Genomic DNA, 25,262 nt, shown 5'->3' with positions numbered 1-25,262 from the left:
CAGAAAGACCCTTTCTGAAAATTGCCGCCAAAGCATCCTCATTCCATTTAGTCAAGACAGACCATTTTCTAAATTTCTGGCAATATGATTCTGCCGCTTCTTGACCCTGACACAGGGCCAACAAGGTTTTCTCAGCATGCTCTACAGAGTTAGGTTCATCATACAATAACCCAAGCGCCAGAAAAAAGGCATCTACATTCAGCAACGCCGGATTCCCAGGTTCCAGGGCAAATGCCCAATCCTGGGGGTCGCCACGCAACAGAGATATGACAATTTTAACCTGCTGGATGGGATCACCAGAGGAACGGGGCTTCAGAGCAAAAAACAGTTTACAGTTATTTTTAAAGCTCAGAAATTTAGACCTGTCCCCAAAAAACAGATCAGGAGTTGGAATTCTAGGCTCTAAAGCTGGAGTCTGAACGATATAATCAGAAATACCCTGTACTCTAGCAGCAAGTTGATCCACATGAGAAGCAAGTCCCTGAACATCCATGTCAGCGCCAAACTCCTGAACCACCCAGAGGTAAAGAGGGAAAAAAAACACAACAGAGTACAGAAAAAAAAATGGCTCAGCACTTTCTTTCCCTACTTCTGAGATGCAATTAACTCATTGTTGGCCAGTTGTACTGTTATGATCTGGTGGCCCAGGAGTAGCATTGGACGTACTCTGGAGAAGGTGGTATCTATACTGACCGCGGACCCTGAATTTAACACCGCAACTAGAAGTAGCCGTGGGATGTACCTACTGATCCTAGACACCTCGACACAGCCGGAGGACTAATTAACCCTATAGATAGAAAGGGAAAACTATCTCGCCTCAGAGAAAATTCCCAAAGGATAGGCAGCCCCCACAAATATTGACTGTGAGAGGAGAGGAAAAAACATACACAGGCTGAAAACAGGATTTAGCAAAGGAGGCCAATCTAGCTAAATAGGAAAGATAGGACAGAGAACTATGCGGTCAGTATTAAAATACTAGCAAATATCCACCACAGAAAATACAAAAGACTCCACATCTAACTAAAGATATGGAGGGTATATCTGCCTCTCCAGAGATTCCAGCTTGACTGAATAAATCCTTACACAGATTAAGCTGGACAGGAAAAAACAAGAAATGCACTGAACAATGAGGCCCACAACATGTGGGCTGCAAAACAAGCAGAACTTATCTTGGTGAAAAGACCAGGAAGCAGGAGAAACCATGAAGGGATGTGAATCCTCCAGAATACAATGGACAACTGGCACTGACTGAAGGGTGAGGCCAGACTAAATAGCCCAGTCCAGAGTGGACACACCTGATAACTGCTGTGAAGGACAGACAGCAGCGCTACCACTTATAACCACCGGAGGGAGCCCAAGAACAGAATTCACAACAGCAGCCCCCCACAAATATTGACTGTGAGTATAAGAGGAAAAACACACGCAGGCAGAAAAACAGGATTTAGCAAAAGAGGCACTTCTAGCTAAATAGAAAAGGATAGGACAGAATTCTAAGCGGTCAGTATTAAAATCCTAAAAATATCCATAGCAGATAATACAAATATTCTACATCTAACTAAAGACATAGAAAGTATATCTGCATCTCCTGAGAATCCAGCATGACTGAAAAATCCAAACAAAGTCTAAGCTGGACAAAAACACAATGAATTGCACTGAACTGCAAAGCACACTGCATGAATTCACAACAATCAACGTTCTTAAAAGTATTGTCTGAAGTTCTAACAAAAGTTAAAATTGCAAAGTGTTTGTAAAAACAAGCAATTTTGCAATGTAACTTTTAATAAATATCCTCCCCATTCTCAAGAACGGAAGGATTTTTGATTGTATGGTGTATAGCTCGTTGGCTAGGTTAGTGGCCAACCTGCAGTCTTAGAGCGGTCGGTTACCTAGATAAGTAGCATGCTGCGCTTGCAAGCTGTAGTATTCCAGCCAGCTTCAGTCAACCTGACACCTCTACTGGCAGCATTGAAAAAGCACAGTTCGGACCAGTGGCGTAAACGTGCCATTGGTCCGAGCTGTCAATCTTCAGGAACATACTGCCTCCCGGCAAGGCAGCAAGCGGGTAGACACCGGAGTGGGGCGCTCCTAAAGATACAACATGAGAAAAGTATTTTAAAAAATGATGTAAATGTAAAAGTAATGAGCACGTGTGACCATTAGAGATCACTGATGAGCGATACCTTCCGATATTCAAAAGTATCGGTATCGGATTGGATCGGCCGATATCCAGAAAATATCGGATATTGCCAATACCGATACCTGATACCAATGCAAGTCAATGGGACACAAATATCGGAAGCGATCCTGCATGGTTCCCAGGGTCTGAAGGAGAGGAAACTCTCCTTCAGTCCCTGGGATCCATATTCATGTAAGAAATAAAGAATAAAAATAAAAAATATGGATATACTCACCCCTCCGACGGACCCTGGCTCTCACCGGTGCAAGCGTCTGCCTCCGTTCCTAAGAATGCAGTGAGTGAAGGACCTTCGATGACGTCGCAGTCACATGAGCGGTCACGTGAGCGGTCGCGTCACCGTGACATCATCGAAGGTCCTTCACTCACTGCATTCTTAGGAACGGAGGCAGACGCTTGCTCCGGTGAGAGCCAGGGTCCGTCGGAGGGGTGAGTATATCCATATTTTTTATTTTTATTCTTTATTTTTTACATGAATATGGATCCAAGGGCATGAAGGAGAGTCTCCTCTCCTCCAGACCCTGGGAACCATACGCACTGCACACGCCGAAGATGACTGGGAACTTCTAGGAACTTCCGATTCCGATTTCCGATATAACAAAAATATCGGAACTCGGTATCGGAATTCCGATACAGCGAATATCGGCTGATACCCGATATTTGCAGTATCGGAATGCTCAACACTAGAGATCAGCGGTTCTTTGGAAATTCAGATTCACAAGGTACATAAAATTTTGTCAAAAATTTAAATTTGTGGCAAATTTCAAATAATCCAATTGCACTGAAAAGACGTGTATCAAACTGGAAAGTCTCGGTAGACTGCATGAAATGGCTCATTTCAAGATCTTTAACGCAAACACAGCATTAGTAACATCAAATTGACCTCAACATATGGCGTTGGGTTGCGAGCTTATCCATTTTGGCCAAAATAGTAACCAATACCTCATTTAATGCATTGCATTATATGCATGAATTTTTTCATCTTTCTATTGCACTTTTTATCATTTTTTTGCAAGGTGTGGCAGGGCCCCTTTATGTTGGCTTGGTTTTTGTGTGGTGCATTTATATATAGTGCTGGACGGCCCGCCGCCTGCTAAGACTATGGGCATGATCAATAGGTTGTCCAGACACTGTGCATCACACCTACCTGTGTGAATAGTGTCTTATGCAAGCCTTACCTGTGTGCATGTTTGCTACTACATATAGATACAGAGAAGACAGGCTAACGGAGCTCCAAGCTTGCGGTCAGGGGGGTGTTGATTGAGAAAGGTCCCATGCAGCTCCTGCTGGGTGCCTCAAGAGAGGAATAAACAGTGAGTTGCAGGATACTCCGGTCACAAGGGAGCGCACAGGACACAGATGAAAGGATTAAGCGTTTCTTTGTTTATTTATATTTGCTCAATGCATTCCTTTTGTGTGAAGGCTCTGGCCCTCGTGAATGCATCAGAAACCAATTTTTTTAGGGTACCTTTTACTCTTAAAACGATGTTTCAGGATATCGGCTTCTTTGAAGAAATCACTGTCTTGGTTTCTGATGCATTCAGGAGGGCCAGAGCCTTCACACAAAAGGAATGCATTGAGCAGATTAAAAATAAGAATAATAGGTCTGTTAAACCCTCTGATTTCACTAAATGGAGTTTTATAACGACCTTTAACCAATCACATGGGGTCGTACGAAACCTCTTGAAAAAATATTGGTTATTGGATTTTTAAACTCGGCACACTGGCACCTGAGGGATTAAATCTCATCATTGAAAAAGTCACATAACGGCTGCATTTGTGCCCCATTTTTATGCATTTTATTTTATTTATTCTATTTTATATAATTATTTTGCCATATCCTGTCTTTTTTACCTTTTTTGATATATATGTTTTTTAACTGCGTTTGCGACATGTTTCCTAATTAATCATGTGATCCCATCTAATCATGTGTTCCGAATAATTGCTCCTTAAATCTCATTGGTTGGTGCTTCTTTACATACTTACTCCCGCCCACTCTCTGTATACTGCCACCTGATGAAGACGGAGCTGTTCCGTCGAAACGCGTTGTGGATTTCAATAAACAAAGAAACGTTTAATCCTTTCATCTGTGTCCTGTGCGCTCCATTGTGACAGAAGTATCCTGCAACTCCATGTTTGCTACTAGGCAGCCAACCCTTCCATTAGGTGAGTGGGTGGTTGTTCTCATCAGGACTTTGCACCTGTGCTTCCCCAGCCTTTATCAGTGGGGGCCTGCTTCACCCTGCTAGTGCATTTGTCATTTGACAAGGTTTTGGTGAGTCTGCTTTTCATGATGTGTTTATCTGGTATGGTAACCGTTTTTCACTGTTGTGCTGTCACACACTATCTGTAATGTTTACTCAGTGATTTATGGCTTTTACCCTCTATCTTTATTGATAAGCGGTAAGATGTGACGTCCTCTCAAAATCCAGATTCTACTGAAAATGCGTACTGGATTCCCTGCCTCTGCTTTTATACAGGCTATAATAGTCCCTCCTGATTGGCTGTGCTATACCGTGTGATGTGATGGGGGCAAAGCATTATGGAGAAACCTTCCCAGTCGCACCGAGGGTCATGTGAGTCTACTCAGACTGACGTAATCTTCTGCAATGTGTAAAACAGCAGTGGACATTTTTGTTCCAATTTGTGCAAATTGACTTGCAAATTATTCGAATTTTACAGATTCTGAAAATGTCTTGAAATTCGACACAAATTCACAATAAATCAATTAGCTATACATGCGATAGATGATAAATGTAAGATTACTAGGACGAGAGGGGGTTACAAATGCTGGTACCCCAACAGATTACCAGAATGGGGTTTGTAAATCGAGTATGGTCACTGCTCCATTCATAGTCTATAGGAGTAAGTTAATGGAGGAGTGGTCACTCTCAGTTCACATGCTGGACTTTAGGAACCCCATTTTGGTGATCGATGGGGGTCCTGGCAGTTAACCCCCCCAGTAATCATACATTTATTAGCTATCCAATGTATAGATTATATATATATATAGAGAGAGAGAGAGAGAGAGAGAGAGAGAGAGAGAGGGATTACTCATTTTCCTATATGTGAAGAAAAACATTACTAAACCTAAAGTAATTCAGATGTAACAGAGTTGAGTTCTGCATTTGACGAAGAACTGAAGGTTTCTATATATGTGCCTATGGATGTGCTGGCTGTAGTGAGATTATCTCATTACCATTTTGTCATTAGCTAAAGAATTTTTCATTTTTTCCACATTTTTCTACACATCTGATCAAAGAACCCAGAAGATTGAATACTCAATGCACTATCGAGCTCTTGACAAAATTGTACAACCGATAATGAAATTCCTTGTACTTCAACGCGAGCGACAGCCAAAATAAATTTCTGCTCAGGGATGCTTCCAATACCAGATTCAACACCATGGACGCAGGCAAATGATGTGATTAACCATTTGGTCATTTGCGCAGCGTTCAATTGAAGTCTTCATAGAGGCGCAGCTTGATATAGTGGTGTACAATATTGATGCCAGTCATCACAATGTCTAATGTGTCGCTGATTATTGCCTGCTCTAGAAGAAGAATGGCTAAAAGAAGGAACATATTGCTATTGTCATACAGCAGATGAGTCAGAGCCACAATTCTACACCAAAATCATGTAGATCATGGTAACCAATAGACTAGACTACATAACTGGGGAAGACTGAGTGAATGTACATATCCATTAATAAAGCTGTTCGTTAACTTTTCTAGGCAGTTATGTAGATAACCATCGGTTATCTAGTTTAAGAATTATCTGCATGCCATCTGTTATCTGATCTAGTGATTAGTTGGATCCTATATAGGCCTGTGTGTTATCTGGTCTAGAAGATATCTGGATATTATGTGATATCTGGTCTAAAAGTTATCTTGGCACCATCTGTTATCTTGTCTTAAAGTTATCTGGGCACCATCTGTTATCTGGTCTTAAAGTTATCTGGGCAACATCTGCTATCTGGTCTAAAAGATATCTGGGCGCCATCTGTTATCTGGTCTAAAAGTTATCTGGGCAACATCTGTTATCTGGTCTGGAAGTTATCTGGTCCTCACCTGGTATCTAGTCTAGGGAATATCTGAACGTCATTTATTATCTGATCTATAAATTCCCTGAACCCCATCTTTTATTTAGTCTACAATTTACCTGAACCCCATCTGCTATCTGGTCTAGGAGTTATCTGAACCACAGCTATTATCTAATCTAGGAGTTATCTGTATCACATCTGTTATCTGTTCTAGAAATTACCTGATCAGCATCTGTTATCTGATCTAGGAGTTACCTGGACTGCAATTGTTACATAGTCTAGCAATTATCTGAACTGAACTTCATCTATTAACTGGTCTATAAATTACCTGAACGTCATCTGCCATCTATTATATATTCTCTAATTTACCTGAACTCCATCTAATACCTGGTCTAGGAGTTATCATCTGGACCACATCGGTATCTGGTCTATAAGCTATCTGGACACCATCAATTATCTGGTCTCGCAGTTACCTGGACATCAACACTTATCTGGTCTAGGAGTTACCTGGACCCCATTTGTTATCTAGCCTACGAGTAATATGGATATAACCTGTTGTCTAGTCTAGAAGATACATGGACCTAATCTGGAATTGGACTTATCTGGAGTGGACTATTAAATTATAATTTCTGCATAAGTAATAACATTTCAGAAATCATGCTCCAGTCCTCCTGCATAAATCCCAACACCCTGTACTGGAAGGAGATAAGATACTATGAGCCGAAACAAGAACAGAGGTCTCATTGTGACTTGCGCATCCTTTAGAAAAGCAGACGGTGAACAGTATGTACAGATTTTATCATAACTCTAAAACCAGAATCTGTTGAATTTTTATGTAATAAACAAAAAAAGAAAATGAAATGTATGGAAATCTGACAACATTCACATTCCGCCTTTCATATTGCCATATTGTTATCACTTGATGTATATTTAGGTGCCTTCAAAGAACATTTTTAGTACTTTAAGTGCATTCAAAAGAGCTATTTGTATGCATGATATGTTTTGTTCCACAAAAAAGGAAATGCAAATTTAAAGTAATAAAACTGGTGTTAGGTGTAATGTTCCTTCTGAAGTATAGTCATGGCTCAGGCGTTCCGTTTGGGTTAATTGTTTCAGATCTTCCTTGGAATATAAAAGTGTTTTTTCCACTATATACACTACATTTATCACTTATCCAGAGGAAATATGATGTAAAGTAGAAATTCAGCAAAAAAATCAGAATCCACTATACTGAAATAACTCTAAAATAGCCAAAGAGACGAAAGTATCAAGTTTACACAAAATGGGCCATAAAACCAGAACTCTTAAGTCCTACCAGGAACATTTTTTATGCCAGTTCTAAAATCTCTTGCATTAATGCCTCTTTGCATTATTAGAAATATTGCCTCCTCATCTTTGAGCCTATGTGGTGGGCCATGCTTGGACTGGCCCATTGGGGAACATGAGAATCCTCCGGTAGGCCCCCGTGAAAGAGTGCTTATGAGCAGTGTTATTACACTTAATTCACAATATGAAAAAAAGGGTATCAACTAATCATTAATTAATCAAGCTGGCCAAAATTAATATTACACAGAAGCAAGAGCAAATTTGTGTACTAGGGTCAGGTTATTTTTGTATATCGCTCTAAGAACCAACGTTACTGGTGGGCCTTTGCCAACTTTGTCCGACGCTGGGTGGGCCATCTTATTTTTTATTTCTGCTGACTTAAGGTACCTTCACACGAAGCGACGCTGCAGCGATAGCGACAATGATGCCGATCGCTGCAGCGTCGCTGTTTGATCGCTGGAGAGCTGTCACACAGACCGCTCTCCAGCGACCAACGATGCCGAGGTCCCCGGGTAACCAGGGTAAACATCGGGTTGCTAAGCGCAGGGCCGCACTTAGTAACCCGATGTTTACCCTGGTTACCAGCGTAAAAGTAAAAAAACCAAACAGTTCATGCTCACCTGCGCGTCCCTCGCCGTCTGCTTCCTGACACTGACTGAGCTCCGGCCCTAACAGCACAGCGGTGACGTCACCGCTGTACTTTCACTTTCACTTTAGGGCCGGAGCTCAGTCAGTGTCAGGAAGCAGACGCTGGGGGACGCATGTAAGTATGTACTGTTTGTTTTTTTTACCTTTACGCTGGTAACCAGGGTAAACATCGGGTTACTAAGCGCGGCCCTGCGCTTAGCAACCCGATGTTTACCCTGGTTACCAGTGTAAAATATCGCTGGTATCGTTGCGTTTGCTTTCAAACACAACGATACACGGCGATCGGACGACCAAATAAAGTTCTGGACTTTATTCAGCGACCAGCGACATCACAGCAGGATCCTGATCGCTGCTGCGTGTCAAACGAAACGATATCACTAGCCAGGACGCTGCAACGTCACGGATCGCTAGCGATATCGTTTCGTGTGAAGGTACCTTTACTTGTAAGTTTACTTCTTATGATACATTTCTGGTTGACTGCGGAATCCAGATTCATGCATATTCATTTTCATGGTCGCTTGCTTCTTTGGCAAGCACAATCATCCCATTGTTTACCTTCTGCAGAGAATCCCTTGACCGTGTCTCTCCTCCTTACATAAAAATGCTATTTATCCTCTTACAATTATAGCTTACAGCCTGAGACTGCATTATCCGCCTTAAGCCTGTTTTGTAAAACAGTCAAGTATGTCCGTATAGTTAGACGGCTTATTCCCGGCACTCTGTGAGCGGTGGCTTTAGAATTTTAGGAGATTATTCCTTATTATGGGGTCAGAGAGATTGATATTTACCACATTCAGTCTCTTGCCTGCCTGGAACTAGCTATTGTTCAGTAAATTCATTTGCACAATGACGGCGGTAAAATAAATGGACCCCGATGCAGCCGCTGGCATCATTTTTGTATTAAAACCGAGATGTTGGGTTTTGTTCTTGGGTCAAACCCAAAGTGTACCTCCAGTGGAAAGTAATATGGCTCAGAATTTATAAAAATGAGATGTTGGGTTTTGTGCTTGGGTCAAACCCAAGGTCTACCTCCGATGGAAAGTAACATGGCTAATAATTTATAAAACCAAGATGTTGGGTGTTACAGTGAAAACTTGCATGGCTCCTCAGCACCACCCTTTTCACTTTGCGGTTTCTCCTCACAGCAGGGCTTTCTGCTAATGTTTGATGTCTCTTCCACTCCCCTGCATGGCTGCTACAGCATAGTGTTTTCATCTGGCCTTGGGAGGGCATGCAATTTAGTCCTGCTGTGTCCTGCAGAGATCTGACTTGCCATGCGAGCAGGTTCTATATAAGGCAGCTCCTCTCAATATTCTTTGCCCGAATGTCTGGTTCCTATCCCACTTGTTCCTGTGCATGGTATCCCATATTTTGTTTCTCATTAATCACCCCGCTAGTTTCCCGTCCTGTCTGTCCTCTCCACTTCTGATCCCGATTATTCATACTTATCCCATGCAGCCTTCCCTGACCTCAGACCGTTTGACCACTCTGTCTTTGACCTCCTGTACTGCACCTCTGACCCTCCTGTCAGCTGCTACAGACTCGGGTACTGCTCCTAGTGTGCTATGTTGGTTCACGTAGAAAAATGAAGCAACCAATCACTGAGTTCAGCAGCTCTGAACCTGTCAATGAAACACCCCCTTCAAAGCTGATGTGATGAGTTCACTGATAGACTTCCATGCTGTCTACTTGATAACAGAACTGCAGTCAATATTGGAAGCAGCGACACAGACTCAGTATTAGATGTGGGGATAGTGAGTAAAGAGCTGTTTGGTATTTTATATCAATGTAAAATCAAGAAGGTCCCAGAACTCACTTAAATTTTTTCTTGATTCTTTTATGTGAAAACACTGGACGCGTTTCAGCCCATCCAAAGCTTTCATTAACAAAGACTGAAACGTGTTCAGTGCTTTCAAATATAAGAATCAAGAATAAACTTATGTGAGTGCTGTGACATTCTTGATTTACCTTGTTTATCTTTCCACGTGAACCACAACCACGTCTTTGGATTTCTACATGGTATTTTAGAACAAACTGCATCCACAGACAAAGATTTTCTAAAAAGGGACAACCTGTCAGGGCTAGCGTAATGCACCAAATTATAAGAGAGATGGTATAAGGTGCGTTCGCAGCCCGGGGTCCACCGTGCAGAGATGGAACCTGCTGCTGAGTAATGACGGACTATATGGCGATACAATGTGGATACACACACGGGTTAACTTCACCCTGTGTGAAGGAAGCAAACCCTGTTGCGTCACAGGGCCGTGATACCGCACCAAGAGCGCAAGCAATGAGTCTCCAGACTCTATCCCAAGACACAGGATTAGAGTACGTTCAGACCACTTGCGCTCGACACCGCAACTGGGGTGTCAAAGTAACAGAAAATATAACTTAAAGCACAAGAGTGCATGCTGTGCCGCTTTGGCGGACGCCACTAACCACCCAGACTTGGGATAGGAAAGCGCTCTATAAGCGCATGGCGCCGCACTGGCGGTTACAGCAATAGATGCTGTATCGTGTGTCTTTATGTTGACAGCTTAGTCGGGCACTAGACAGCAAGCATCCACCTTTTGCGAACCGTCATGCACAAGGGAGCGGATTTTAAAAAACGACTTGCACTCATCAACACACACACGATTCCAAATGTACAGTATACTAGCACATGGCCGTGCGGCCATGCGAACCTTTTATAGCTGCAGCAAGTACAGGACCTTCCCAGAAGGACCAATGGGAGTCAGCCACAGAAGAAGAACACCTTCAGGACCTTCCTAAAGGACCAATGGGATTTGCTGCAGTATCTAAGCATGTGACCCTTGATCTCCAAAGAGAGATCTTGCCCTGGGCATGCTCAGAAAGGGAAGAGCAGGACTTAGTCCCAAACACGTCTGCTCACCGCTGCCCAGTACTGGCTACAATGGCAGAAGCTGGAAAGGCAGCAGTAACCAGTCATCCAGTATCAGCCTGAGCTAGATGCTGGGACCGACATCTCCGCTGAGCAGACTCCACTCTGGCTGGAGAAGAATGGGAGACTGCAGCAGAGATGGTTCGAGATTTCCCCTGTGCAGAGGCGGGATCTTGACACCTAAAACAACCCCTTAAATTCCCTATGTGTGACAATATCCTTTTTTTCTCTTCTAAAATATATACACCTATAATAATTATCAATCGAACTCTGCTTTGGCTGATAGCTATTCTAAAAGCCCTCAGTTCAGCCAAACATGTAAGTTTTTAGTGGGACGAGCAGTGTAAGCAGCTGCCAAATACCTATGTCGGCAGCTTACCATTGCTGAGAACTTAACAATCTAGTATTGTAGTTCAATGTGTATGGTGATTGTTTCTCAGACATCTGCCAGAGCAGAATCGAGACACATGCTATAGTTTGACCACCCAATGGGAATGAGCACTTTAAAGAAAGATCCTTCCTCTAATGCATATAGGCAACTTTAGACCCAACTTCTGTCACAATTTTTGGGTTTTATCGTCAGCCATTATGGCAGGAATCAGCAACCTTTGACACACCAGAAAAATTACAACGTCCAGCATTCCCTTACAGTCATAAGCTGAGGGCATGTTTGGAGTTTTGGTTTTAACGCTCAACGACCAGTGGTGGAGTGCCAAATGTTACTGATCTTTACTCTTAAGGGTACCGTCTCACAGTGGCACTTTTGTCGCTACGACGGCACGATCCATGACGTTCCAGCGATATCCATACGATATCGCTGTGTCTGACACGCAGCAGCGATCAGGGACCCTGCTGAGAATCGTACGTCGTAGCAGCTCGTTTGGAACTTTCTTTCGTCGCTGGATCTCCCGCTGTCATCGTTGGATCGGTGTGTGTGACACCGATCCAACGATGCGTTCACTTGTAACCAGGGTAAACATCGGGTTATTAAGCGCAGGGCCGCGCTTAGTAACCCGATGTTTACCCTGGTTACCGTCATAAATGTAAAAAAAAAAAAAAACAGTACATACTCACATTCCGGTGTCCGTCAGGTCCCTTGCCGTCTGCTTCCCGCACTGACTGACTGCCGGTCGGAAAGTGAAAGCAGATCACAGCGGTGACGTCACCGCTGTGCTGTGCTTTCACTTTACGGCCGGCAGTCAGTCAGTGCGGGAAGCAGACGGCAAGGGACCTGACGGACACCGGAATGTGAGTATGTACTGTTTTTTTTTTTTACATTTACGACGGTAACCAGGGTAAACATCGGGTTACTAAGCGCGGCCCTGCGCTTAGTAACCCGATGTTTACCCTGGTTACCCGGGACCTCGGCATCGTTGGTCGCTGGAGAGCGGTCTGTGTGACAGCTCCCCAGCGACCACACAACGACTTACCAACGATCACGGCCAGGTCGTATCGCTGGTCGTGATCGTTGGTAAATCGTTTTGTGAGACGGTACCCTAAGTCTTGCTTTCCCAGCACCTGCCTCAACAGTTGATGCCAAGCTTGTCTCTGTGCCTCAGACCAATAATTTCATCAAGAATACCGGAGTCTGTCAGCTGCTCATTCCAAATATGACTGAAGTCGAATTAGTCCTTTCGACTAGCAATTTGGTCAACATTAGTCTAAGAGACAGGTGCAATGAACCCAAACCTGCCTCTTTTTGAACATTTTTGACACCGGCCATGATCAAAGCTAAACAATATTGACTAGCAGAAGTGGAAAATTACCATCTTAAAAACATGGTAAATTATCCTTGATTATTATATTCAGCTTTGTGTGTAGGTTACTTTAGTTTTAGGCAGTCAAAAGACTGTAAGGGTTCCGGGCACCTATGATAAATGTATATCTTATATCAGACATTAATAGCAAATGCCGTAGTTGTCTGTGGTGGGAAAACCCATAAAATTCAAACAATTTTTGGGAAAGTTAGATAATTAAACTTTGTCTAAAACAATAGTACAATTAAAGGAACTGCTTGTTTCTCCACTTATGGGCCACTTCTTCTCTCCCTGCCTGCTGAATTTATCATTGGATCTGAAAAACTGCTAAGATCTGTGTTGCTCAATACAAGACTGAAAAAGAACAAAAAAGAGAACAACGTTGGCACTACCACTACACCCAATTTCTAAGGAAGACTGGATGAAAAAATAATGTCATATGGACCCAAATGCCAACTCCTGTGGTGCTCAGCTTATGGGTAGCTAATATTATTAAAAGTAGGTAGAAGAAAACAGAGAAAGCAGCACTCACCCATGGCATATCAAAACCAGTAGCTTTATTTGGTCATGGGATGGCAAATAGATATCGTAAAAAACAAGCAACAGCTGTTTTGCATGATTTGTAGGCTCCATCTGGCTCATGTGAAAAAGCTGTTGCTTGTTTTTTATTTTATCTGTTTGTTCTCCCATGACCGAATAAAGCTACTGTTTTCAATTTGACAGTGACCCAGCTCAGTGAGGCATCAGATTACAGCTGCTTATTGAAGTCTACAGTGAGAAGAGAGGGAGGCAAACAAATATCATTAAAAAAAGCAACAGCTGTTTTGCATGATTTGTAGGCTTCATCTGGCTCATGTGAAAAAGCTGTTGCTTATATTTTATGGTATCTGTTTGCCCTCCCATGACCAAATAGAGCTACTGTTTTCAATACAACAGTGACACAGCTCAGAGAGGAATCAGATTACAGCTGCTTATTGAAGTCTACAGTGAGATGAGGGGGCGGAAGAGGCAAAATCAAAAAGGCAGAGAGAGACAGATAGACTCATGCTGCTTCTTTCAAGTGAGTGTTTTATCTCACGTCTGTGCTGTATTCACAACTGCTTTGCTCTGTGCTAGTGCATAATGTCGTCCATGCTGAATATGTGCTACATAGACAGAAATCCTTCTATGTGTATGGGAGACATCATAGCGGTTAGTTTCCACCCACTAGCTCAGAGAGAACTGAAAATAAATAGATTGAGTCTGCAGAGGAGGAAACATGCAGGTTACAAGTCATATAATGGTAAGACATAGTGCTATACCTCATGCACTTTACTCGTCATGACAGTTTGGATTCAAGTGACTTATTTACTTCTTGAATATCTTGTAGGAAATCCCATACATTACATGAAATCTCATACCTAGATTAGGAAACAAAAGGATATAATGACTTCTTTACGATGGGAATGATTAAATAATGATTAAACGTCCTGCTAGATACATGTGTGCATTTCAAGATAAATGAGTTGTCCAAAAATTAATTAAAAGCAAAAACTAATTAGAAACATAATCAAAGGTTAATTTTGGGATAAAGTCAAGATATTATTAGCTACAAAAGAGTTGTCTCGTTGTTTCGTTCCTACATGCATGAGAATGGCATTTCCAGCTGGACTTCTCTGTCTGAACACGTCTATTGACAGGCAAATAACATGGTTCGGAATTGATTGACTTCATGAACCAAGAAAGAAACAACGCAATGTATTCCACACGATGAGACCTTCATTTTAAGGGTACCGTCTCACAAAACGCTTTACCAACGATCACGACCAGCGATACGACCTGGCCGTGATCGTTGGTAAGTCGTTGTGTGGTCGCTGGATCGTTGTCCACACCGCACAGTTGATTAATTACAGCTAGTTACTTTTAATTATTAACAGGAGTTGGTACAAAGTGGTCAAGAAAGATCACAGATTTTGGAAACCTCGCTTTTATTACACTACGTTCATCAGAGAGCTGCAAAGAACATTACTGGTGAGGGAAGAAAGGACTTAGTTGTAGGGCTGTTCCTTCATGGCATGAAGCACACTATTGACTTGGGGTCAAGTACAGGTTCTGGAGTTCATGTTGGTCTTCTCTCATTTCCTACGTTACTCTTAGAACATGCGTGGGTTCTCCAGATTTCCAGTTAGTGTGCATGGATCTTATTCTGAACTTTATTACCACCAGAAACCTCTTATCAAGGCTTCCATTTCTTGAAAACTCAAGTCTTATTGTATGATCCTTTTTGTGAACCTTATTACCATCGGAAACTACAGGGTAGGCCATTTATATGGATACACCTAAATAAAATGGGAATGGTTGGTGATATCAACTTCCTGTTTGTGGCACATAAGGATATGGGAGGGGGAAAACTTTTCAAGATGGGTGGTGACCATAGCGGCCATTTTGAAGTCAGCCATTTTGGATTCAATTTTATTATTTTCAATGGGAAGAGGATCATGTGACACATCAAACTTATTGAGAATTTTATTAGAAAAATAATGGTGTGCTTGGTTGTAACATAACTTTATTCTTTCATGAGTTATTTACAAGTTTATGACCACTTATAAAATGTGTTCAAAGTGCTGCCCATTGTGTTGGATTGTCAATGCAACCCTCTTCTCCCACTGTTGACACACTGATAGCAACACCACAGAAGAAATGCTAGCACAAGCTTCCAGTATCCGTTGTTTCAGATGCTGCACATCTCGTACCTTCACAGCATAGACAATTGCCTTCAGATGACCCCAAAGGTAAAAGTCTAAGGGGGGTCAGATTGGGAGACCTTGGTGGCCATTCAACTGGCCCACGACAACCAATCCACTTTCCAGGCCACCAAGGTCTCCCGATCTGACCCCCTTAGACTTTTATCTTTGGGGTCATCTGAAGGCAATTGTCTATGCTGTGAAGGTACGAGATGTGGAGCATCTGAAACAATGGATACTGGAAGCCTGTGCTAGCATTTCTTCTGCGGTGTTGCTATCAGTGAGTTAAGAGTGGGAGAAGAGGGTTGCATTGACAATCCAACACAATGGGCAGCACTTTGAACACATTTTATAAATGGTCATGAACGTGTAAATAACTCATGAAAAAATAAACTTACATTAAAACCAAGTACACCATTGCTTTTCTTGTGAAATTCTCAATAAGTTTGATGTGTCACATGACCCTCGTCCCATTGAAAAAAATAAAGTTGGATCCAAAATGACCAACTTCAAAATGGCCGCCATGGTCACCACCCATCTGGAAAAGTTTTCCCCTTCCCAAATACTAGTGTGCCACAAACAGGAGGTTGATATCACCAGCCATTCCTATTTTATTAAGGTGTATCCATATAAATCTGCTCAATCCATTCAAGAAAAATTAAGAAGGCACTCACCAGTCTTCAGAAAATCAACTCTTTATTAATTTCATCTTCAGATAAAATTCATGGCCAGGGGAAAGGGAGCCGAAGCTCGTGTGAGCAGGGGAGGACAACGGCCATTTCGCGCTGTGCTTGGACCCGTAGAAGCGCAAGCACAGTGCGAAACGGCCGTCGTCCTCCCCTGCTCACACGAGCTTCGGCTCCCTTTCCCCTGGCCATGAATTTTATCTGAAGATGGAATTAATAAAGAGTTGATTTTCTGAAGACTGGTGAGTGCCTTCTTAATTTTTCTTGAATGGATTGCGCAGATGGATGTTTTTTCAGAAGAGCACCAACAGTTTTTTCAGGCAGCTATTGAGTTCATGATATTTTGCACCATACCCTGATCATAGTCTCGGAAGAACCTCTGTGTCAGTGACGGTGCCGCTCCTTTTTTACTTCTTTTGGCATTGTATCCATATAAATGGCCCACCTTGTACAATGCAACTCTTCCATTCCTTGAAAACTCATCTTTTATGTCTATTCCCAATAAAGCATTACACACTTCATGTGTTACATTATATTATTCCTTAGTTGCATTGACTAAAGATGAGGCCAACTTTCGAAACTGAATTCACCAAGCTTGCTAAGTTTTCCCTCAAAATGTGATTTGTGGCAAGTAAATTTGAGCAAATCTAAATACTGGAAAGCTTGTAATTGCCTGAAAAATACACATTGGGTAGAGGAGAGAGAGAGGACCCCGCTGACAATAAGAGCTCACACTTTATAGGTGAAAGAGAAGACCTCACTGACTATAGGAGCTTATATTCTACAGAAGAGAGAGAGTGAACCCCGTTGGACATAAAAGCTTACACTCTACAGGAGAGAGAGGACCCCACTAACCATAAGAGCTTACACTCTTCAGAGAGAGAGAGGACCCCGCTGACCATAAGAGCTTACACTCTACAGGAGAGACAGAGGTCCCCGCTGACCATAAGAGCTTACACTCTACAGGAGAGAGAGGACCCCACTGACCATAAGAGCTTACACTCTTCAGAGAGAGAGAGGATCCCACTGACCATAAGAGCTTACACTCTACAGGAGAGACAGAGGTCCCCGCTGACCATAAGAGCTTACACTCTACAGGAGAGAGAGGACCCCACTGACCATAAGAGCTTACACTCTTCAGAGAGAGAGAGGACCCCGCTGACCATAAGAGCTTATACTCTACAGGAGAGAGAGGATCCCGTTTACCATAAGAGCTTACAGTCTACAGAGGAGAGGACCCCATTGACCATAAGAGCATGCATTCTACAGGAGACAGAGGACCCCGCTGATCATAACAGCTTACACTCTACAGTACAGCAAGGACCCCACTGACCATAAGAACTTACACTCTAGAGGAGAGAGAGAACCCCACTGACCATAGGAGCTTACATTCTACAGCAGAGAGAACCCCGTTTACCATAAGAGAGTACACTCTACAGGAGATATAATGAGAAACCTGCTTACCATAAGAGCTTAGACTCTACAGGAGATAGAGGACCCGACTTACCATAAGAGCTTACACTCTACAGAGGAGAGAGGATCCCACTGACCATAGGAGCTGACACTCTACAGGAGAGCGAGAGGACCACGCTGACCATAAGAGTTTACACTCTACAGGAGAGAGAGGACCCTGCTGATCATAAGAGCTTACACTCTACAGGAGAGCAAGGACCCAGCTGACCATAAGAACTTACACTCTAGAGGAGAGAGAGGACCCAACTGACCATAGGAGCTTACATTATACAGGAGAGAGAGGACCCCATTTACCATAAGAGCGTACACTCTACAGGAGATATAATGAGAAACCTGCTTACCATAAGAGCTTACACTCTACAGAGGAGAGAGGACCCCACTGACCATAGGAGCTGACACTCTACAGGAGAGGACCCCACTGACCATAAGAGCTTACACTCTACAGGAGAGAGAGGACCCCGCTGACCATAAAAGCTCACACTTTCTTGGTGAAAGTGAAGACCCCACTGACCATAAGAGCTTACACTCTACAGAAGAGAGAGACAGGACCCTGGTGGCCATAAAAGCTTACACTCTACAGGAGATATAATGAGAAACCTGCTGACCATAGGAGCTTAGACTCTGCAGGAGAGAGAGGACCCCATTGATCATAAGATCATCCACTCTACAGGAGAGAGAGACAGAGGATCTCGCTGATTATAAGAGCTTACACTCTACAGAAGAGAGTTAGAGAAGGGACCCTCTAACCATAACAGCTCTACTGAAGAGAGACTTACCCACTAACCTTGAAGACAGAAAATTACTCTGACCTATGAACTGTGCTCCACTTGGAACCGCTGATCTGTGATGACACCACTGTATAAGGTGTGATAATCTGCTAGATTAAAAAGACCCAAGCCTGGTCTCTAATGTTTCACCAGTGCAGAAAATGGGGTCGGGTCCTGTCATTTTTTTTTTAACCATGACTCAAATTTTAAAATGTTCAAATTTGCGTGAAACTGCAAACTTCTGGAAATTTGACTGAAACTTGATCCTTCAAGGATCGATCGGTTTATATCTACCCACTATCGATGGACATTGCTTCTCTCCAATAGCACTGCTCTCTTATTGCCTGTTTGCTCTTACAACTGTGGCAATCGTGAATCTGAAAAACTTCTAGATATGTAGACCAAAGCATCATGTATTTTTATTTGATCACCTACAAAAGAAGAATCACATTTTGTGTGTAAGAAATGCCGAGGTCTTCTCCGTTGTCTTAAAGGGAACCTGTCACCCCCCCCCCCAGTCATTTCAAACTAAAAGAGCCAACTTGTGCAGCAGTAATGTAATGGTCCTCAGTCAAGTAGGCCGGCCTTTCCCCCTTGCTTCAGACAGAACACAGCTGTCACTCACATCTTCTTGGCGCCGCCTCCTCCTCGCCGCTGTTTTCAAAAGTTGCCGGCGCCTGCGCTCTTATCCCCTTTCCTCATATGCTGACTGCGCCTGCGCGGCCGCCCTGCCTGTGAATCCCAGCCCCGCAATGTGGATAAATCATAAGTCACATTGCGGGGCTGGGAATCACAGGCAGGGCGGCCACGCAGGCGCAGTCAGCTGGACTGCATATGAGGAAAGACGGCCAGCGCTCACTGCGCCTGCACCAGGCAGAGGATAAGAGCGCAGGCGCCGGCTACTTTTGAAAACAGCGGTGAGGAGGAGGCGGCACCCGGCGCCAAGAAGATGTGAGTGACAGCTGTGTTCTGTCTGAAGCAGGGGGGAATGCCGGCCTCCTTGACTGAGGACCAGGTATTTCTGACAAATTATAAAACTGATTATTTCTCTAGTTACAGCACCCAGAACTAAAAGAGCCACCTTGTCAGAATGCAGCATTACTGCTGCACAAGGTGGCTCTTTTAGTTTGAAATGACTGGGAGGGGGGGGGGGGTGACAGGTTCCCTTTAATAAAGAAAAGACCTCACAATAAATATCCAAGTTCTTCTTAGTTGGAAAAGCCTCTGACTCTGAGACCTCTTTTTCTCATTTAGCCATTATCCAGGAATCCCTGATTGGAAGACACCAATTCATGAGGTTTGGAAGATATGAGATGATCCCTTCAGAGAATCAATGGATGACGCATTATTTGGACAACATTTCTTAAAATGCTCAACGTTACCCAATCTGTCACCATAATACGTCTACATTAATAAATAAACCATTGATGGTTGATAAGAAGAATGACTTCTCGCACTTAACTCTGACATCATCTAAAATATTGTAGCAAAATGCCGATCCTGGCAAAGCTTTCCGTTGGACTCTCTCCAGAAAGATTTGAGTAGCCAAGTGAAAATAATATTTATCACCCTAAGGTACATAGTCAACCCTTCTTGGATCTCGTACGAGCCAAAAGAAGAGAGAATGAGCACTTAAATTGACTAAAGGTTATTAATTTCATACCAAAAAAATAAATTACGCTTTTTCTTCCCCAAGATTTCAAAGGCACTTCCGATAATATTATATTATGCAGGATCTTTATACAGCGGATGGGCCTGTTTGGGATTATCTGTCAGCGCTTGAATTTTTTTTTTTTCTCTCTCCTTACGTCTCGAAAAGAAAATTTAAAAGACAGAGATCAAACTTGGAGCTTCCCCTACCTCCATAGCTTTGGGCTATAAATCCTCTGATACAATAGAACCCACATGTTGGTCTTTGAAAATGTAACAGGGAAGCGCAGAAGGATCGACGGCTCAGACAGAGCGAAGAATCTACAGCTCGTCCCCGATGCCACTTAATATTCTGATGGATAAAAACATATTGATTTTTTTTTTTTACCCAGTATGCATTGCGCCGTCCCTCCCTTTCTGTACCATGCATGGTGTTAACCCATGAAAAGCTGCAACAATGGACGAGAAAAACAAACACGAGCCGCATCAGTAACAAGAAAAAAGGCGATCTGCGAGTCAGCAAATCTTTTTATAAGGCTGATATCATTTTTCCCATCTGACATCTGATATGATAAGTGTTCCCTGTAAAGACAGAGGATATTTAATCCTCCGCTTTTTTTAAATTATTATTTCAATGGGCACGGTTAGAAGATGGAAGAAAAGAAAAAGACAGGCGGTGGTAAACATCGCTTGCTTGACTGCCATCGCTGGTATTGCTCTAGGGGAGTTTAATCATTTGCAAGAGACAAGTGGAAGACTTTTTCCTTTTTTTTTTTTCATAAAGTTGTCGCTTCATGGACCCTGAAGGGTTTGGGGGGGATTTGATGATGATATGAGACGCGGTGCTATTTTTATGTATGATCAATATTCAGCTCCTAGACCTTGGGGATGTTAATAAAACCAATATCTGAGCTGTCAAGTAATAAGGGAGACAATCTAATGTTCGGCACCCGTATAACCCCATTCTGGTCAATTGTGTCTACTCTAGAATTCATTTTCATCTCCTTTGGTAAATAATCGTCTGCGTTAGGTATAAAAGGGTTATTTTTATTTTTATGACATAAGAATATGGACACCTTCAGGGACATTTAAAGGGAAAGTGTTACCAGTTTTCGAGTTTCGAGATCTCTTTTCGCTATGTGGCTCAATCAAAGCGTCACTGCTGTTTTAATCTTTTTTTTATAATTCAATTGTACGTGTGAGAAAAAGCAACTTTTGTCAAATATTTTATCAGAGAAATCAGCTTCTTTCTCTTCGTGGATTGATCAATTAGTCTCAAAATGTTCAATTTACAGGTAAAATCTGTCTACTCATTTCTGAAATAGGAGATGACGATTGGTGCTCATAAGATTCTATGGAGAACTGCAAGTAGCATTTCAAAAGAACTAGCTCCTCCCTCCTCTAGCTCCTCCCTCCTCTAGCCCCTCCCTCCATCAAATTTTAAAAGCACCAACTGTCATTTCTTATCTCCGTAATGGGAAAATAGGTCTCCATTGAATACTGATTTTACCCAAGAATTGAGTATGAAAGATCAGTCCAGGAGGATAAAGAAGCAGATTTCTCTGATAAGATAAATTACAAAATTTCTTATTTTTACTATTCGTTTGTGAAATAAAAAGTAAAACGATGGTTGCCCTTTTAAGTCATTTTTGTAATTGGGGTTTATTAAAAATGTTGGCCTTTTTTCCTGCATTTTGCTGGCTGAACAATGTATTAACTTAGATTTAATCAGTGAGTTCATTGTGACAGGGAGTTTAAAAGTCTTTTATTCCTTTTTTTTTTCGGAACTGCTCTGTGCTGGTTTTTGATCAAAAAGCACTATTGAAGTTGAGCTGAGAAAGACAAGAACAATAGGTAAAAACTTTGTCAGAACAGAAAGACTCACTGAGGGATCCCCAGTTGACTCATTCTGCAGTCAGTAAAGTGCAAAACTTTGAATAAAACCCATATGCAAAAATGATTTTTTTTTTAGCCCTAAATACTTGCATTTAAGTAAATAAAAATACCCCAGAAGGAATTCATATCCTTTTAGCAATATGTTAAACTTTCTTATACAGTCTGAGTGTCAATTCCTCACCCTTCATTAAGATTTCTGTTTACTGTCAGTAAATGGAAAAATTAAAATTTGCATTTAGATCCCAATATTGCTTTTATGTATAAGTCTATAGCACTTTGCAGCACATTGTGTTGTGAATTCACTGTGAATATACAAGTTTAAGTCAAGTGACAAAATGCATTCGTTTTTATGAATGAACATCCATTTTTACTTCAAATGTCAAATGCAGCAGATTTCCTGCACGAAAAAAAATGCGGGAAAAAAATGCAGCATTTACGCTAAGTGGATAAATGACATTACTGATGTTGCAGCTCCGACTTTACAGCTGAGCTGGGCGATGGCCATAGTGTCATGAGTAGTGATAAGTGAATGTGCTGGGATAAGGTGTTATCTGAGCATGCTCGTATACTAACCGAGTGTCTTCGGTGGGCTTGAAAAATATGTCCGAGTCCCTGTGGCTGCATGTCTCTTGGCTGTTCGACATCCGCCACACATGCAGGGATTGCCAAACAAAATGTGCCTAGAGTTCTCAGAAACCCACCCACATTTATCATATTGTAAATTACTAATTTGCAATGCATAATTTCCCATCATAAAATTTAAAAAGTATATGTTGGGCGTCGGGATATTCTCGCTGCAATGGATAGATCCCAAGCCTTATCTGCCTCCGTAGTCTCCCATTCAGCTTCAGCCGCTGGTCAGCATAGATGTCGGTCCCAGTGTCTTGCGCAGGCTTGTGGTGTTCGCTTGGTTACTGCTGGCTCTCCAGCCAAGTTTATAGTAACCAGCCATAAGCAGCGGCAACCTGATGCTCTGGAGTCTAAGCCCAGAAATCACCTTACTGAGCATGTCTGCGATGTGGCATCTTCCTATTGGTGGATGGACGTCAGCTGCTCTAGTGATGTGGCAGCTCCAGATTGGTCCACGGGCAAGGTCCTGTCTGACTGGGCATGTGCCTAGTATATAAAAGATTCTCAGGGGCACACGCTGGTGCTCTAGTATCACTTATGTGTGGTTATGTGAGTGGAGTCTCTACCATTCTATCTGCAAGTGTTGGGGGTCTGTCTAGCTTTGGGACTGTACACATAAGCAGGCAGCTAGCATCAGTGGGGGCAATTAGCCATTGGCTTAGCATCTGGTTCCTACATGTGTTAGCACAGCAGAGTGCAAGAGCAAACACAGTCGTAGTCAGCGTATTAAGCTCAGAGCATCTGTTGCGAGTGACACAGCTCAGTTGCAGAGTTTCTCTTTTGCTTCTGTGTGTGAGTGACACAGTTCAGTTCCAGAGCTGTTTTTTTGTTTGTGTGCGAGTGACACAGCTCAGTTAAAGAGCATCTTTTTCATTTCAGTGTGCGAGTGACACAGCTCAGTTGCAGAGCATCTTTCGTTTTTGTGTGCGAGTGACACAGCTCAGCTGCAGAGCATCTCTTTAGTTTCTGTGTGCGAGTGACATAGCTCAGTTGCAGAGCATCTCTTTCGTTTCTGTGTGCGAGTGACATAGCTCAGTTGCAGAGCATCTCTTTCGTTTCTGTGTGCGAGCGACACAGCTCAGTTACAGAGCATCTCTTTTGTTCTGTGTGCGAGTGACACAGTTCAGTTACAGTGCACCTCTTTCATTTGTGTGCAAGAGACAGCTCAGTTGCAGAGCATCTCTTTAATTTCTGTATGCGAGTGACACAGCTCAGTTGCAGAGCATCTCTTTTGTTTCTGGGTGCGAGTGACACGGTTCTGTTGCAGTGTGAGGTCAGTCCATGTGCTTGTTCAGTGATGTTTAACTGGACATAGCACTCAGTACTCATTTGTGCTGTTTCCCTCTGTGGAGTAACAGAGCTTGGAACTCAACCTCCTGTTCACACTGAGTGGTGTTTAACTCTACGTGCACAAGCAATCGCTCGCTGTGTGTTCCATCATTGTGAACCCCAGGTTGCGATTGCACTTTATTATTAATTTTATTTAGTGCAATCCACGAACCCTAACAGTATATGCTTGCTGCTGGGACCAGCGCCATTCCTCTGATATCGGCGCTGTGTTCCCTGGCTGTCATATGACATTGTTACATCATCTGACCTCTAATGCTAATCAGTGACCACTCTAATAGAATGTTGAAAGGGTGCATCTGACTGGCCAATCGGAGAACTGGAGAAGCCACGGGTGGGCCTTGGCTGCCATTATAAGACCCTGGAATGGCATTGGAACCCCTCACATGGAATCTGAGCTTCAACTGCATTGGCATCTTAAGGATGCAGAAACCATTTAATACACTGGTGGAAGAGAAATCCAATGGCGATGCTATTTGCATACTTGTGGTCGTATGCGACTAACTTCAGTCCCTGGATCTCTCAATGCTTTAACATTGACATTTCAAGAAGCAGGAATATTATCTCATTGGCACTTGTATGCAAATCACATCTGCACGATAACTTATTGACCGAATGAACCGGCACGCAGTGCCGGATGCCCTAGTTCTAAAAAAACATTAATGATAATGCATTGATTTTGCATAGATGAATGGAGGGCCCAATGTTTCCCAGTCCAACATTAGCTGCAGTGGTCACGTAACATAACAATGTCACATGACCACCGGAAGACAAAATCTACCTGTAGTACATGATACAATTTATCAATGCAGACAGCATCGGACTGGGTTGGCAAAGGTTCACCAGTAACATTGGTTCTTAAACTGTTTAGCCACTTGCAAAAATAACCTGACCCTAGTACACATATTTAATTTTGCTTCTTTGTAATATTAACTTGGCTAGCTTGTTTAATAAATGATTGGATGATACTCTTTTCTGCAAATTGTGAATCAAATGTAATAGCACTACTTATTAGCATTCCTTCATAGGAGCGACCTACCGGAGGATTTTCCTGTTCTCCTGTGGGCCAGTCCGGGCCTGTATTCAGACAAAATGTATCAGCGAAGAGTCTGGGCAGCTTATTAGAGATGTATCTAAGGTGGAAATAGACCTCCACCATATATACTGTATACAGTGCCTTGCAAAAGTATTCAGCCCCCTGGAACTTTTCAACCTTTTCCC

This window comes from Ranitomeya variabilis, chromosome 4, assembly GCF_051348905.1.
Source record: "Ranitomeya variabilis isolate aRanVar5 chromosome 4, aRanVar5.hap1, whole genome shotgun sequence".
NCBI lineage: Eukaryota > Metazoa > Chordata > Amphibia > Anura > Dendrobatidae > Ranitomeya > Ranitomeya variabilis.
Note: the sequence above shows the minus strand (reverse complement) of the source record.